Source organism: Columba livia, chromosome 26 (assembly GCF_036013475.1).
Source record: "Columba livia isolate bColLiv1 breed racing homer chromosome 26, bColLiv1.pat.W.v2, whole genome shotgun sequence".
Classification (NCBI taxonomy): Eukaryota; Metazoa; Chordata; class Aves; order Columbiformes; family Columbidae; genus Columba; species Columba livia.
In genome coordinates, this window is record NC_088627.1 from 389,350 (window position 1) to 405,626 (window position 16,277).

The 16,277-nt window shown below is 51.8% G+C and overlaps 1 long non-coding RNA gene across 5 annotated transcripts in view; it reads left to right on the top strand.

The window, feature by feature from the left end:
* LOC110364142 (uncharacterized) overlaps positions 1 to 16,277 on the top strand; it is a 38,205-nt gene that overhangs the window by 10,014 nt on the left and 11,914 nt on the right. For 2 of the 5 annotated variants that reach the window (XR_010468115.1, XR_010468116.1), the window contains exons 3-9: positions 1,099 to 1,381; positions 1,667 to 1,836; positions 8,044 to 8,289; positions 8,468 to 8,693; positions 8,847 to 12,908; positions 13,580 to 13,688; positions 15,427 to 15,877. This is a non-coding gene — a long non-coding RNA (uncharacterized LOC110364142). Of the gene's footprint in view, positions 1 to 1,098; positions 1,382 to 1,666; positions 1,837 to 3,646; positions 4,073 to 8,043; positions 8,290 to 8,467; positions 8,694 to 8,846; positions 12,909 to 13,579; positions 13,689 to 15,426; positions 15,878 to 16,277 lie in introns of those variants that run through there. The other 3 variants (XR_010468117.1, XR_010468118.1, XR_010468119.1) reach the window with 3 other exon arrangements.

Here is a 16,277-nt window from a genome sequence, read left to right on the forward strand (position 1 = left end):
CTGGAGCTGATCTCGTCCTGATCTCTACAAGAAGCCTGCAGCGTGACCTTGGGCAGAACCACGCGAGTGAATGGCTCAGATGGGGTTTTCCCAGCCTCTCGAGGAGCTGGTTTGCAATGGAGCCCCGACCATTGCACTCTTCTCTTGGTCATGACACAGTTAATCTTCATTTTCCTCCAAGCAGGAGAAAGCACAGAGGTAAAAAAAAATATCCCAGTGATTTCAGTCAATTAAGCTGGAGCCTACTGGGGCTGTTGCTTTGGGATTTTTTATTTATTTTATTTTATATTTTTGTAAATGAGTCTTCCAGGGTCTTCGAGCACTTACCATGGGGAGTGACAATCACAATCCGCTGCCTTGCCTCTCCCCATGCTGCCTCTCCACAGGAGCTCAAGAAATCTTAACATCCCATCAAAAGCTAATTACATTCTGACACACCAATTGGAGACACCGAGAGATGTGGGGAGAGCAGCTTACATAATGGTTTTAAAATTACACAGAGCATGCTGAATATTTGGTGCTATGAAGTGCCAATAGTTCAGAGCGGCAGAGGCTGAAGGGTAATGGGAAGGAGTTATTATGGGGTTTGTACTTGAAACCCGCTCCCGGTTGTAGGTGCAAGACCTGGTCCTGCACCTTGTATTTACTTGCAGTCACTGCAGTCTTGTTTTGAAGGGAAAGATGCCCCAGCCTTGCCCCACTTGGGTCTCTCTGCACATGGGATCGAGGCGTCACTAGATCAAAGGGGGTGGTTGTCACCTCCCTGTCCCCTGGGGTCCCCTCCAGGTGCCACTAACACCCCCTGTTCTTGTCCGGAACCCCCGCAAGATGGAGGGCAGAGCCACGGGCACGGCGGGGACTGTGAGAGCAGCTGGGCAGAAGGACCCATCCAGGGCTGGTCACTGCAAAGCTGCAACTGGGAAAGAGCTCCTATATAGTCATCCCCTTCTTGTGTCCTTCCCTGGGCAGCTGCTGCTGGCTGCTCAACACTGGTTGAGATGCAATGGGTGCACTGGAGCCCGGAGCTGCGGGTTAGGGCAGGGAGATGGAGGAAAACTGAATTGCCTTGGATTTTTCTGGCCTTTTTTCTTCTTGCAGCCCTAAAGCCAGCTGAGAAGGCGCCCACTTCCAGCAGCTGCAGACTTTGCACATCAGCAGCTCCCTCGAGGCCCTGGGCAAGAGAGACCCTCCAAGCTAACCTCTGAAATAAGGCAGTGAATCCTGCTCCTGGCTTTGCATTGCAGCCGTGGACGCGCATTGTGCCGTGGGACAGCACTGGTGCAGACCCGGTGGAGGAGACCGTGGGGCAGCAGCATTCGCCCCCACATCTGGAGAAGGTGCCGTTTTCTGAACCAAGTCGACCAGCTGCCATAACACCAATGTAATTCTTTCCTAATGTTATTGGCTGGGCTCAGGAGCATGGCGGGAGGGCTGTGGCTGACCAGGCAGCAAATTAACTGGAATTTCATTATCTAATAATTTATATGATGCCTGTGTATTTTGGCAAGACACCTTCATTAATAGAAGATGCCCTCTGTCCGCTGACTGTTTGCATTACTGGCCTCCCAGAGACCCCATGTGATGCTTCTCTTTTTAGTGACCTTCATAAGAGAGAAAAACACTCCTCATTTCCCTTGATTTTTATAATGAATTTTGTTCTCTCCAGCTGTGCAGGGATTTGTTCCTCCGAAGCGCAGAACGGCTGCTGGAGGGAGCAGCGGGGCGTCTGCAGGCCTTGCTCACCTGTTCTCACCGCGGCGCCGGGGCTGATTTTGGGCCCCTCATGCCAAGAGCCCTTGAGGTGCTGGAGCGAGTTCAGAGAAGCGCACAGAGCTGGTGAGGGGCTGGAAAAAGGGATTTACGTTGGAAATTTGGGATAATTCCTTCCCCAAAGGGCTGTAGGGCATTGGAACAGGCTGCCCAGGGCAGTGCTGGAGTCACCAGCCCTGGAGGGTTGGACAGACGGACATGAGGTTCTCAGGACATGGGGCAGGGACAGGGTAGGTTATGGGTGGACTCGATGATCTCGAGGGTCTCTTTTTGCAGAAAGCAGATTTGCGTTTATGAAACATTGTCACCTGTTGGGAAATGGTTTTGTCAGCTCTGCAGACAGATAGGTCTGCGATGGTGAAGGAATTAAATCCAAATGCAGGGATATGACGCAGGAAAAGCAGACACTGAATCAGAGAAATGACCGAAGAGGTTAATATCCTTCCCAAGGCAAAACTGGCAATAGGGATATGACACTTGTGTTTTGCCACTGGCCTAAAGCGTTTTGAAGAACAGAGAGCCAGATTCCCAGTTGTGTAGTTTCTGCGTCCGGGACAGCCGGGCTGGCCTGCCCAGCACAGGCTGATCTCACCGGGAGATGAAGGGGGGTCTGCGGGCAATTCTGTCCCTCCAAGTGATGTGCTGCAAATTACTGGCAATCAGCACAGAAAGTTTTGCAGCAGATTGATGATGTTTTGAGGCTCAGAACTGGAACCCTACCGGTGATTTGGAGAGAGCTGGAAATTGCTTATGATCTCATGGTGTCAGGTGTCTCATTTACAATAAATAAGTACAGAGAATACACCCCAGACAATTGCTGTCAGGTATCGGGAGTCATCAGCCAGAGAGCTCCCTCGGAATTTGGTATTTTAGGTCAGCCAGCTTTAAGTTATTGGAAACTGCAGGCAGACAAACATCAAGGACTTTCTGAGTCAGAGCTGAGGTATGCTGAGGATATTCAGCTGTTCACATGGGGCTTGGGTCAGTCTGTAAAGCAATAAATGAAGTGCAGAGCCGAGCGGAAGCCTCTTGCAAAATTTCCCATGGAATTAAAAAGCAAACGGTGCGTTGTTTTCTTCCGCTTGCCGTGGATAGCGAAGGCAGGAGCTGCCGGTGTGCCCAGAGCTCTCCGCGGCGCTCCTGCAAAGAGCAGGGCTCATTGCAGCAGCCGAAATGGAAGTGTAGAAATCCCACTCCGCTCGCGCTCAGTTCGTCCTGCGGGGCTGCAATGAAACCTGCAGGCACAGTGTCTGCTGGAGGCGCCGGGGCGACCTGTCATCGCATCCCAGCAATTTCAACCCCCGTTCATTTGTAAACATGAGCGTTCAGGGTGGAAAACCCGATCTGCGGAGCTCGGCTCATCTCACGGAAGAGCAAATGGGCCCGTCCAGCCCCTCTGCTCCGCCACGGCTGATCAGCACGGTTCAAAATCCAGACCCCGAACCCCGCGATGAGAGGCTCGAGGCTCGTGGGCGGCCCGTCGCCTCCGAACCAGAGCTCCCGCTGGCGCTGACTCCACTGACGTCAGCGCCGGCGTCCCCAGCGGGGAATTCGTTCCCAGAACTATTCCAAGCCATTGTTTAGTGAATAATTCCGGATAATGAAAATGCAGAGGGGAAGAATTGGAAAGTTGTTCGTTGTCGATTCACAAAAGAGGAGAAAGGGAGGAATTTATCATGTCAATGGTTTGCCTCTGAATTATTCACTCACTTCACAGAAAAAAGTAAAAACCCCTTTCCCCTCACCCACCTGAGACGAGGGTCGCTGGCTCTGGGGATCCCTAGCTCTGGGGGGTCCCTGGCTCTGGGGGGTCCCTGGCTCCGGGGGTCCCTGGCTCTGGGGGGTCGCTGGCTCTGGGGGGGTCCCTGGCTCTGGGGGTCGCTGGCTCCGGGGGTCCCTGGCTCTGGGGGTCCCTGGCTCTGTGCTGACGTGTGTGTGATGTGCCGGTTGCTGGCGGTGCTCCCCAGCCCCGCGTGCCGAATCACCACCACACACCGACACGCGCGTCCCGCTGCTCGAGGGGAGGTTGCCCCGAAGCAGCGAGGGGAAGTAAAACAGCGGCACTAGATCCAGGAACCATGCCAGAGAAGCCATAAACAAGTGGAAAGGCTATTAACAGCGCATAACCTGATGGTGTTAGACCAATAATGGGAGGAGACTATGCATCAGCAAGGGACATTAGAGCAATGTTTTACTGTCTCCGTGCTCCTAAGCGTCCATTTGACAGCAGGAAGGGAAATGCTGTTGAAAAAGGGTTGACGGGGGGGAGGTAGAAGAAATACGCTGCTGCGGGACATGGTAGGTGAAGGAGGGTGGGATGGGAAAGGACGAAGGGTTGGGTTTTGGCTGCTGTCTCTATGGTGTGCATGCTCAAACAGAAAACCTTCATCTGAGACCAGGCAGAGACGGGTTGAGCCGAAGGACCAGCCTTGGGAAGGGGAAGGGGCAGCGCCAGCCCTGCTGCGATCAGCGTTGAACCTGCAGTTCGTCCGGTGCTGCTCAGAGCCCGGGGTGCTTGGCTCCCGAACTGCAGATGGGGAAGGGATCTGGGGAGTGGATAAATGGTCAGGAAGAGGATGTGTTTGTTCTTCTTATGCTACTATTCAAACTTGCATTGATTTAGCTAAAGATGCTGTTTAATACCCCATTTAAGTTACCATAGTAAGAAATTGTCCACACAGGGGCTTCCGGGGCGTTCGCTGATTTGGTTTGGAACCTGAACTGGGCAGTGGTGTAATTTACTGGAACAGGCAAGATCTTACTTGCATTTTCACAAAATAATAGTGCTAAAAATGAGCCGATTTCTCAAGAAGCTAAGCTTATAATGCTAAGCCGAGTTTTCACTAAAGGAAGATACACATTTTAGACTAGGAAATGAGACTAAAAAAAATCCCAACAGAGGCGGATCATCTACCACCTGTGTTTATTTTACCCTTGCACCTTTCTTAAGGTATTCTCAGGGCTGACCTCTGTACCAACATAGACTGAGATGTTGCTCCTGCCTCACAGCCCATCTAGAGGGAAATCGCAGGAGTGCAAAGGGACAGGATGGAGAAACAGCTCTGGCACTGTTTTTGCAGCACGGTGCCGTTGTTCTCGCGCCCGGGTGCAGAGACGCTTCCCTGCACGGGGAGCAGAGGTGGCGCCCGCGCTGGGGTTCCTCCTGATGAGCAAGTAAAGAGGAACAGAGTCGCACCCCTCGTTAGTTCAGCACGCAGGGGAGCCGTGTGTTGGTTTTGTACATACAGGAGAGCCTCCTGCGTGGCAACAAGTAGTGGGAGAGGTGTTGGGTTGCTCCTCGGTGACTCCGGCTGCTGCTGGGTGGACAAGTTGGTTCATGGTGGGGGAAAATGTTGCTTGTAATCAGCTACTGATCTCAGGAGATGCTGCAAAAATTGTGTATCTGAGATACCACATTCATTCCTGATTTCTCTTTTGATGTTGCCCCCGTTGCTCATGGTTCAGTGGAAGGATCCTGCGCGCGGAGCAAATAACCATCGGGAAATGAGGTTTCATTAGGTTCTTGTACTTGGGGAGACAGCTGGGGAGGCTCCATGTGGCGGTCCCTGGGCTGGCAAAGTTTATCCAGTCTGGTGAAGACCTGAGGCGAAAGGATTCGCCGAAGGTGTGTGCGGGAGCGGGGGGATGGGAGGACGCTGACAGGCTGCGCCAAGGACCAGCTTTGCGGTCACAGCCTGGGGTTGCATGGACTGAAATCAGCTTTGCAGGTTTGCCCAGGCCACGAAGGCTGGTTGTTGATGCCCCATTGGCTCCATCCTATTATGCAGCACCAGCGAATGTCTAGGATTGCTAGTCTGGAAATAAAAACACACGGTGGCCGGTTTCCAAGAACCTGGAGAGCCCTTACGAGGGGAGGAACAACACTGGGCGTCATTCATTTGGAAATGTCGGGCATTTGGGGTGAATGTGCATGATGGATGAGTGTGTTCGGATGACGCAGGGGAGGAGTTTTGTGCCCCAGAGCTGCACACGGGGATAAATAGTGAGAAGTGCACGATCAGGGCTAAAAGTGCCAGGGATGAGCTGATCTTCCCGGAGTCCCCATTCTGTCCCACCGTTCTGCTGCGGCAACCTGCGCAGTCTTTTATTGGTCCCGTTAAAGCCAGTTGTCTGTGCGGGGATTGATTTCGGAGGAGCACAAAGTTAATTCATTTCCAAAATGAAAGACTCCATATATAAAACAGCCCATGTCTTGCTCCCCTTGCTCCTTGTGATCGGTGAGCCCGAGCTTTTCATGCCGCTCCTAATAGCTCTGGAAGCCCTTACTGAGATTACAGCAAGGATGGAGACTGTACTTCGCCTGCATGTAGATTCAAGGATAAAACGACAGATGTCTTTCATTAAACATCTCTGGAACGAGCTGTTCAGGAGGCAATATGTATTCAGACCCCATCTATATTTCATAAAGCCGTAATAGATGTTATCATAGATCCTCCATCCAATATTTATTGCACCATAATCATGGATACATTGCACCAGGGCTCTCCATCCCCCTCCTGCCTGTCCCCCCATCAGACGTGCACCCAGGTACCCAATATTTAAATGAAGTGCAAACCTTGTGCCGCAATAAATTTGAAGGAGTTTGAAGTTGTTTGTTACTTCAGGCACTTTCCAGGCCCAACGATAATGAAACAAATCTGTTTGCAGAAGGCGTTTTTATGGATGGGTTTCAAAGCGAGTTGGCTCAGTGTAAATCTCTGGGTCGAGGCCATTAGAAAGCATTTAAGCTGCTGCGAGGCAGCGGGCTGTGTCTCCAAGTCTGTGGGTGTTGGAAAGCAGAGACCTAAAATTAGCAGCATGGAAACAGGAATCCTTTTGGGAGGCAGCTGCTGGGTCAACGCGGGCAGGAAAGCTGAGCACAGCTGCACCTGGATCCTTCCCTCCCGGCCCCCAGCACCCTCCTGAGGCTCGTGGACAGCCAGGGGAGCTGTGCAAGGGCTGGACCTCCAAGAGTTATCGTTGGGACCTTCAAAGGAGCCTAATGGATGAATGATTGTAGCCGGTGTCACTCAGGGGGTCAGACCCCTGGTCACGATGATCCTTTGTGCCCTCCGAACGCATCAGCCTGGGGGAGGTCCAGCTATTACCCTCCTACTTATTATTAAATTGGTCAAACTTCTCAAAAGCATTTGGCTTCGGATCACAGGACATCATAATGGATGAAGTGGAGCCATCCAAAATCAGCACATCGAATGAACAGGGTTGGTAATTGGTTTCCAAGCAGGGAAATTCCACATCAAACAGCTTTGTTTCTTGTGGAGACGCGAAATGGCTGGTCTTGACCCTATCCCGTTTAATGTCTCCATCAATGAGCTAAGGGGAAAGAAAAAAAAGGGAAGAATCTATTAAATCCTCGTTGATAAATGCTGAAAGTGACACAAAGACTGGGGAAGAAGAGCCCCAGTTTTAGTGATACAGAGCCTCGGGTTTTCTTGGCAACCCTGGGTCAAGCAAACACGGTATTTTGGTGTGGTCAGATGTCGCGCCATTCATCCCTCTTAACTGAAGCCGTCTCAAGGTGTGTGGGGTCCAGTCCTAGTCCTGGGAGGGGTGAAGGCACCTCCAGAGCATGAGTTATTAATGACACCTCTGATTGCCCTTAGCGTGGGACAGTGCGCGTTTCTCTGCACTGACAGTGGAGACAGAGGGGTGGTTCACTTAAAAACACGTAAAACTCCCGAATGGGTAAAGCTGGGGGAGGAAGCACCGCTGAGGAGCGGGGAATGCAGAGAACACCTGCAGGACGGGGTGAGCGCTGGCTTGGGAAAGCCCTGGGGACACAGCGGGTCACTGAGGAGCAGCTCGTGGTCCTCTGGCCACTCTGGTGCAGGGAGGCTACGTCCCCTGTACTTGGCACAGCACCTGCAGTTCAAAAAGGGTCTGGAAATGTTGGAGGAGATTCAAAGAAGAGGCAGAAACAGACTAATGAATGGCAAATCACACCTTTGGAGAGCAAATCAAGGAGCATGATCTGCTTAATTTAGCAAAGAGAGGGTAATAGCTGGATGATGGCGCCATTATACCCGCGGGGAAGCGGGACTGGTGCTGGAGACGCCTCAGAGCGGGCAGAGCTGCGCAAGCTCTGGGTGGTTTGCCAGGACAGCCCAGGAGCAGGAGCAGGAGCAGGAGCAGGAGCAGGAGCAGGAGCAGGGTGCTGGTTTTAACAGCGGAGGAAATGGTTTGGATTGCTGGATTGCTCCTCACTGCATGTTTTGGAAGCATGTTACTCAAAAACATCTTTTTCTTTCCCAGAGCTGTGTGATGCACCCCACTGTGCTCCCCGCAGGGCTTGAAACAGGGCCATGAATGGTAGAAAGTGCCTAAGAAACACCTACTTTACTGAAATGTTATAATCTTCCAGGCCCGTGGGGCCCTGGGGAAGCAGACCCAGCGCACAGGGAACGCACGCACATGTACGCGGAGGGAGGGAGGAATTTTCAGCATGTGTGAAGAATGTTAGCCTGGAGGCTCACAGCGGTCCTGAAATCTGGAGCAGAGGTGAGACAAAGAGCTTCCCCTTCAAAATTAGGTGTCCAGGGAGACAGCGGGTGCCAAAGGGGCCGGGGGCCTGGGGAGGCCGGAGGGGCTGGGGAAGGGGGTCTGGCGGGAGCTGGGATGGACGAGCACTCGTCTCCAGGTCTCACTCCATTGCACCCCTTTAAAACAACACCCTAAGGCCAAGCATTGCTTCTGTGAACAAGCGGATTGTAGCTGTGGCTGGAGTGCAAGGAGCTGGTGCCGGGGCGGGCAGGAACGCCTTCGTCTGACGCCTGCAGCCCCCGCGGGACCCAAGTTGGACGGTGAGTGTCTGCAGAACACGAAACGTGTGCTGATGTAAAGGAGCCTGAAATAACGAGGGAAGCTTGGGGGACGCTGACACTCGAATAAATCCAATTGTCCTGGTACTTGGTTAAACTTGAATCTGAATATTTGTGTATGTTTTTTACAACATTCACTTGCCTCAGGGAGCAATTTGTGGAGCTGAAATAACCCAAGATTTTTTTCTTTCTTCTTTCTTTTATGTTTTTTCCCCTGCCTGGTATTTCCCCCTCCAGGAAGCGAACAGCCTCGGGAAGATTGGATCATGCATTATTTCTACCCTTGCAAACGGCTCCCAGACGCGCGGCGCTCAAGCTGTGGAGGATGCGCGAGCGAGGCCGCGGCACGTGCCGAAACGCCAGCGGGGAGCCGAGACCGGACCACCCGTCTCACCGGTAAAACCCGTGGGACCCATGGGGACTGCGGCACCGCGACGTGTCTTGGCAGAACCATGACCCCATGGTGCCCAAACCCCATCCTGCAGTCCCTTCGAGTCGAATTTCTGATTTCTGAGGAAACCTGGCTTCCTGACAACTCGGCTTCTTCTCCTTATTATATGTAACACATAACCTCCTTAATATTACATACGGCATGTTTAACTGCTTAATTTACTCCGGGAAGTATTGCCAAGTACAGCTATTCTGTTGACATATCATTTGCATGATAAACTAGTATATTTTAAGCCACAAATAGGGTGCTTCTGTGAGCTATCTGTCTGCGCTTTTACAAGCTACCAGCAGTAAAGTGTCTTCGCTGCTTGAATTGGAGGACGCAGCCCCACACGATGCACGGGGAGGGAATGAATGATCCTTCCTTCAGGAGCAGAGCAGACTCCTGGCTTGCCTACGTCAAGGAGCCAGCTCTGTAGCCCTCCTGGAATGAATTCTTGGGTAGACATTCCTTTGGACTCTTTTTCGGATTCTATTTTGGGTAAGACTGGAAATTATGCTTTTTCACTAGACAAAGGAGTGTCCCCTGCTGTGTGACCAAGAGAGAGGTGGTGGATGAACCATCCCTGAGACACCCCAGGCCAGGCTGGACGGGGCTCCGAGCACCCTGAGCTGGTGAAGATGTCCCTGTCATGGCAGGGGGGGCTGGGGAGGTCCCAACCCAGACCATTCTATGATTCCTTCTGTCCCCACACAGCTGCACGTCTGTCTGCCCCCTCCCACGGGGCAGCACCACCTTCCTGCTCTCGGTCGGGTCAGGCTTGCAGTCAGAGCGCCCGCAGAGCTCCCAGGCCTTTGAAAGCTAAGGCTGACATCCTGAAGTCTAATTTGACACATTTCCAACAGGGGATGCATTTATTACATTAGACAAGTTGATGCAGCTCTCAGGTTGGGAATTGCACTTATTTGACATAATAATGGTGTAAAGTCCTCTTCCTTTTATTATGTTATCTCTCTTTAATCATGCAGAGACGCTCCCCAGTAATTTTAATCAAAGGCTCAAGCATCACTTATCTGAGGACTAATGACTCAACTCGATGAGAGGAGAAACTTTGAAGAGCTTGAACTGGGAGGAGCGAAAAAAGGAGAGTTTGTTTGAAACTTTTTCCTGTCTTCACGTGTGTGGTTATTTCACCCGATTTTATCTGGAGAACCTTTGCGAGTCTGGTGAGCGGGACGAGCCGCGTGCTGCTGCTCTCCTGAACACGCTGCGTTTAGGAACGCGGCAGAGAACGAGGCGCTTTCATCGGATATCCCCACTGGAAAGAGACGGTGTGGGCAAAACTGCTCTTTTCTGTCGAGAAAAATATCAGGTTGCCTGGAACTTTTTCTGTGTTTGATGGGAATATTTAAATGGTATTTGTCTTGGAGTGAACCTTTTTCCTTCAAATGCTGTTTCTAATATGAAAAGAAAGGGTCTTTTTAAACTTTGAACAGAAATTCTTGTGGAAGCCCCAAAAACTTGTGAAAACACCCCAGCCCCAAAGGGGGTATAAAGGAACTCACGTGAGGTTTGTAAGTACAAGGTTTCTGGTGCTCATTCCTGCTGTTTTCACTGAAGCACCTGGTTGTGTTGGAAGGGAACTGTTCTGCTCTAGATTTCCCCATGGGCAAAGCCGCCGGAGCTGCTGGTGCAAGGACCGTCTCTGCGCAGCTGGGCGGGCCAGGCTCTCCCGCTCAGGGACAACGGTTCCTTCCTCACGTCCAGCCCGAATCTCCCTCAAAAGTCTGTCCCCATCTCTCTTATCACCCCTTTTAAGACTGAAAGGCTGCAATAAGGTCTCCCCGGAGCTTCTCTTCTCAGGACGGACATCCCCAATTCTCTTTGCTGTCCTCAGCAAAGGTGTCCCTCCTCATTTCACCATCATTGTGCAGATTCTTCTCCCCACACCCTTTTGCAGGCCGTGGTAACAAACCCTCCTGCTTTAGCCACTGGTGCTCCCAGCTTCTGCCCGTGGGCTCCCAGCACGGTCTGCGGGAGCGTCTGCAGGCTGGGGTGACCAGAACCAGCGGGGGCCGCTGGACGGAGACGCGGCCCGACCCGCCGCTCTGATGAGCACGAGCCAAACGCACCCGTGATGCCAGATGGTTGCCGTGTTATCTGCCGCAGTGGATCTCCGGGCAGATGGATGCTGGATAAACATTTCACAACCGTGGGGTTATTATTGATGCAATTACTATTAATACTATTTATAAGTATGATGCTAACACAAACATAGCACTGTAGTAATGAACACAAAGCATACTTAGCATGATTGCTGGTCTAATAATTAATGATGTCTACCAGTGATACTATCTGCTATTACAACTAATGATGTAATGGCAACATATCTTGATTTCTAAAAGATGTTTTGGGCAAAGCTCAGTGTGACGAGTGGGAGCCCGGGGGAGGCTGTGGGGCTGGAGAGGACACCCGGCTTCAGAGAAAATTGTCATGGGAGCCTGAAAACTGGGGATACCAATGAGCTTTGGGTCTTGGGAGAAGCATTTCTGGGGCTGCAGCTGGTGCCAGCCATTGTGGCGCTGTACGAGCCATCTCCAAACCAGGCTTTGCAGCTTCCTGGGCTCTGAATTCAGGGTGGTCAGAGCATCTGGGCTCGAGCAATTTGAAGTGTATGGTTTGTGTTTTAGTGCCAAAGCAAAAGCATTAACTGAGGATCTCGGACCTGCTACTTGCCCGTGCTCACATTTCAGCTCTGCTTCCGACCTGCTGTGCACTTTCTGTAAATCTGTGCCTCCATCTGTCTGGTCTATTTTTACTGCAGGCTTATTTTGGGCCAGGCCTTGGCTCTGTGTGTGTGCGGCTCCCGGCACGACGGGGCGTCCAGCCCAACCAGGACCTCCAGCTCCCGTCAGCGCCGCGACGGGATGACTGCAGGTCCTGGTTGGAGCTCGGGCCTCGATGCTGGTCCAGGGCAGGATTGGTCTGGCCTGACCTGAAACACGGAGACGTGCTCGAGCCTGAGCTCGTTTCCAAGCCCAGTGGTTACCTGAGAGCCGACTGCAGTATGAGGTGACTTGTTGTGCTTTTTTTGTCTCCATAAGCATTATGGAGAGAGCTGAAAGTGTATAACTTAATTACTTAATTGCTTAACTTGTGCGCAGATTAGGGTGTATGAAACTCATCCGAAGTCTGGGTTGGAGAGAAGGGCCCATTCTCCCCTTAAGGTGTAAAACTAATACCGTGAGTTTAGAAGTAATTTTGATGCCATGCAGGGAGAAAAACAAGCAAGCAAGTCTTTTCAGTACATTCTTGCCCAGGATGTCACGCAATGGCCTGTCCCCTGGTGCCCTGAGCCCCAGGAGGTGGGGAGGACCAAGTACGAGCTCCCAGTTGGGGAATGGGCATCCTTTGAACGCCATTGCATCCCACGGAGCCCCTAAAACTGCTGGTACCAAACCCCAAATTATTCTGTGATTCTCTGACATATGTAAGAAAAATCCCTTTTTGTAAGCCTCTGAATATACCTTAAAATAATCAGGGCTAGACATTTCTGCTCCAGCAGACCCAGAATAGCTTATGAATGGCTTTAAACAGTATTTCCCCTCTATGTATGTCACACACAGTAAGGGAGTTGGAGGTTCCTGCCCAGTACAACACGGGAAAGATTCATGGTATGTGCTTCCCCCCCATGAACTTGGCTTCCCAGCGCTTTGTTAATGTGCATTGATTGTTCTGAGGAGTTTACTGCCCTGTGAGAAAGTCATTCAGGGATTTATGGGGCTGGCTTTAAATACGAAAGCGAGTCACTCCCCTGACCCGCCCGCGATGTGCCTGAGCCCAGTGCCTCTTCGGGACGGGGACACCACCGTCCCGGGAAAGCCCTCCCAGGACGCTTCATTCTGAAGGTAACAAAGGGGTTGAACAGAGCTTGTTGGGGCACATCACTGCAGACCTAAAATACACAGGAATCGCCTCATTTCCTCTGCCACCCTGCTTAACCAGAGATGATAACAGGATTGCAACAGGAATTCAGAGCCCAAAATGAGGAGCGCCGGGGAACAACCCGGGCTGAGCTCTTCACACGGGACAGGGACGAGGGCTTTTCAGTGCAGGGTTTGCAGTGAGGATCATTGGGACTTGGCTCTCTGCCTCCCATCATACATTTGAACATCTCTCCTTAGATTCAGACGATTATGGGTGAGACATGTTGGCAGTTTCCCTTCTAACAGAAGGGGGTTGCCAGAGATTTTCTTAGAATTCAGGATTTGGCTCAACCCGAACCATGGGATGGGCCATTAGCCAAGGAAAATGTAAACCCTTTGTGGAAGGACCGTTCATATTTTCGTAGCTGTTTTTTCTCCTTCCTTGAACAGCGCGCTGCTGCAGGAACGTGTGGGGTTCGGGGTGACACCGTCAGAGTAGCAGTAACGGTGCTGCTGGTGACAATGATGTTAAGACACGGGCAGTGCGGTTCCCCAGCTCACCGGCCAGCCCGCGGAGTTCGGCTCCAGGGAGCTCTGTGGTTGCGCTCAGAGCACAAACCAACCCTGGCGGTTCCATTTGCTTTTGCATTCAGACTTTTGCTGTGTTCGGAGCACACGAGTCCCCATTTCCTACTGCTGGACCATCTCCACCAAGACGTGCAATGGGCTCCTGCAAACCTGGGAAGACTGAGTCGCGCTCAGGTGAGTCTGAGCTGGAGATCATTTGGATGACTCCCCAATCCCACTCCAGCACTGGTTTGGTGGCAGATCTGCCGTAATCCGGCCAGTTTAGGGTCTGTTTTAATTTACACCACTTGGCTCCAGCCCTCTATCCACACAGCGAGCTTGGAAGCGCTCCTGCTTTGCCAGTCCAAAATGCACATTTGTGCCAAGTTAAAACCTCTCCACAAAGGACTCGATGGTGTCCTGCAAGCCCATGGCCCCTGATGCAGGGATTGCCCCTGTGCAGACCCCTCAGCTGCAGTTCCCCCGCTGGGGAGGCGAGTCCCCCTTCCCTCCGCCCCACAGGGACCTGGGCTGCATCCAGAGCCAGATGAACCCAGACAGGCTGGCAGGGACAGGACGAGCCCAGTCTAACCTGGCTTTGCAATGGGGAGGAGGATAATCTTAGCAGTAGAAAAAGAAAGAAAAAATACCAAAGCTCAAGCGGGAGTTAAAATAAGGCAGTTAAAGCCAGCAGCGTGAGAGGAAGCCCTGAACCCCCCGACTTTCAGACCCTGGGTTCCCCGGGTCTCATCCACTCAAGGTCCTGCAGGAGAGGAGCACATCTATAGGAGCACACCTATAGGAACACATCCATACGAGCAGGTCTGACCCGCTGGGGTTGGGGAGCAACGGCTGGTCTCACAGTCTGGGGAGAACTCAAGGAGAAAAAGGAGGGTAAATTCAGGATGGCTCTGCTGGGAAGGGGTGGTGATAAATCAGCTCCCAGCTTTTCCACAGGGGGACGTGCGGAGATGGTCCCACCGCTGCAAACACGCAGGCGTTTACGTCTCTCCATCCTGTCTGAGCACATCACCCACCCGGAGGTGGCGAGGGGACATGTGGAGGGGACAGCACAGGACGTGCCCAGGGCCAGCGCTCACTGCGGGGAGGAGCACAGGGAAGGGCTCCGGGCCAGGCCCTCAGCTGCTGTACATTAACATCACTCCATCAGTGTCAGGAAACACATGTTGGATCCTGCCAGCCCTTTGGTTCCAGCTCCTGGGGCCCCGCTCGGGTACCCAGCTGAACGCTGGATTCCTGCAAACCCTGTGCATTCATCTCAGTTCCTGCATTTGGAGATGCTGGTCTGGCTCTTTAAACCAGATGCTTTAGTCTGGGGAGGCCAAGCTCTAGGTGAGGCCACGGGACGCATTGAATTTGATGGAGATTTTTCCATGCAAACACCCTTGTTCTACTGGGTTTCTGTAAAAATGGAGATTTCTGTAAAATATCTCCCCCTGTAAGTGTCAATTTTGTTTAAAGTGTTCATTTCTTTTCTTTGGCAAAGTCAGAATGAAATGCTTCCCTCTGGGCTGATGTTAAACTGCTCTGTCTGAGTTGCCACAAGCGCAGATTTCTGGGTAAAAATTGTCACCTGGAACGTTTCTGACAGAAAAATCAGAATGGATTTAGTCAAAGTATTTTGCAAATTCACGTTGAATTGTGACAGCGAACAAAGAAACCTCTGCACAACACCCGGCGTTCCGCCCTCCGCGCTTTTAAACGAAATGAGACTTAATTCAGAAGGATTCTTTTTTTTTTGGCATTTAATTCCTTTTCACTAAAACACACAGGCACATATATATACATATATATATATATATATACATATATATATATATATATATATAAATATATAAACTGCATCTTTTCAGTCTAAAGAATAGATTTTATTCTTATCAAAAGTATTTTCTCCTCACTACTTGTATTGCAGCTGTATGATAAGTCGGGTATTGAGGTGCCCCAGGGGAGATGCTCAAAACCACGATCTCCTCGTGGGCTGAAGGACCAGGATGGACCGTCCTCGTGGGCGGCTGCAGTGCCAGCGCACCCGGCTGCCTGTCCCGCAGCTCCCCGGGCAGAGCCAGGTCCGTGTCCTGCTGTGCCGAAACCAGCTGTTCTGACATCTGAATGGAAACTGCACAGGATTCCGGTTCTGCATGTTTTGAATTTTCCGTCATCGTTTGGGACAAGCAAATGTCAAAACATCAGTTTGGGGCTTTCATTGCATATTGTCTGATGATGCACTGATTTGCTGCCTTGTATCAGCCGGGCTCGACAGATCGGGTGCAGCAGGACAGCGTCACTCCCGGCTCCTGATCACTCCCAGGAGATTTTTCCCACACCAGCCTGGAAATGGCCCGTTCCTCACTCACTCATGGAAGGTACGTGCTCCGCAGTCTCCTCCCTGGAAGAGGAGGGAGATCCAGGCTGGACATGGGGAAGGAATTGTTGGGCCTGAGGGTGGTGAGAGCCTGGCCCAGGTACCCAGAGAGGTGGTGGATGAACCATCCCTGAAACACCCCAGGCCAGGCTGGACGGGGCTCTGAGCACCCTGAGCTGGTGAAGATGTCCCTGTCATGGCAGGGGGGACTGGGGGGGCTGGGAAGGTCATAAAATTGCCCAGTTTCATCTGTTTTCATTCTGGGGGAGGCAGCTGCGGGCACAGAACTGCCTGACCTGGATTCCTCTCTCCCTGGTCTGGGGAGTTTTGCTCTGCTGGTCCCTAATTGCATCCAGGCAAACGTTACTCGCAGAGCTGGGCTCCAATCTCAGCTTCTAAAT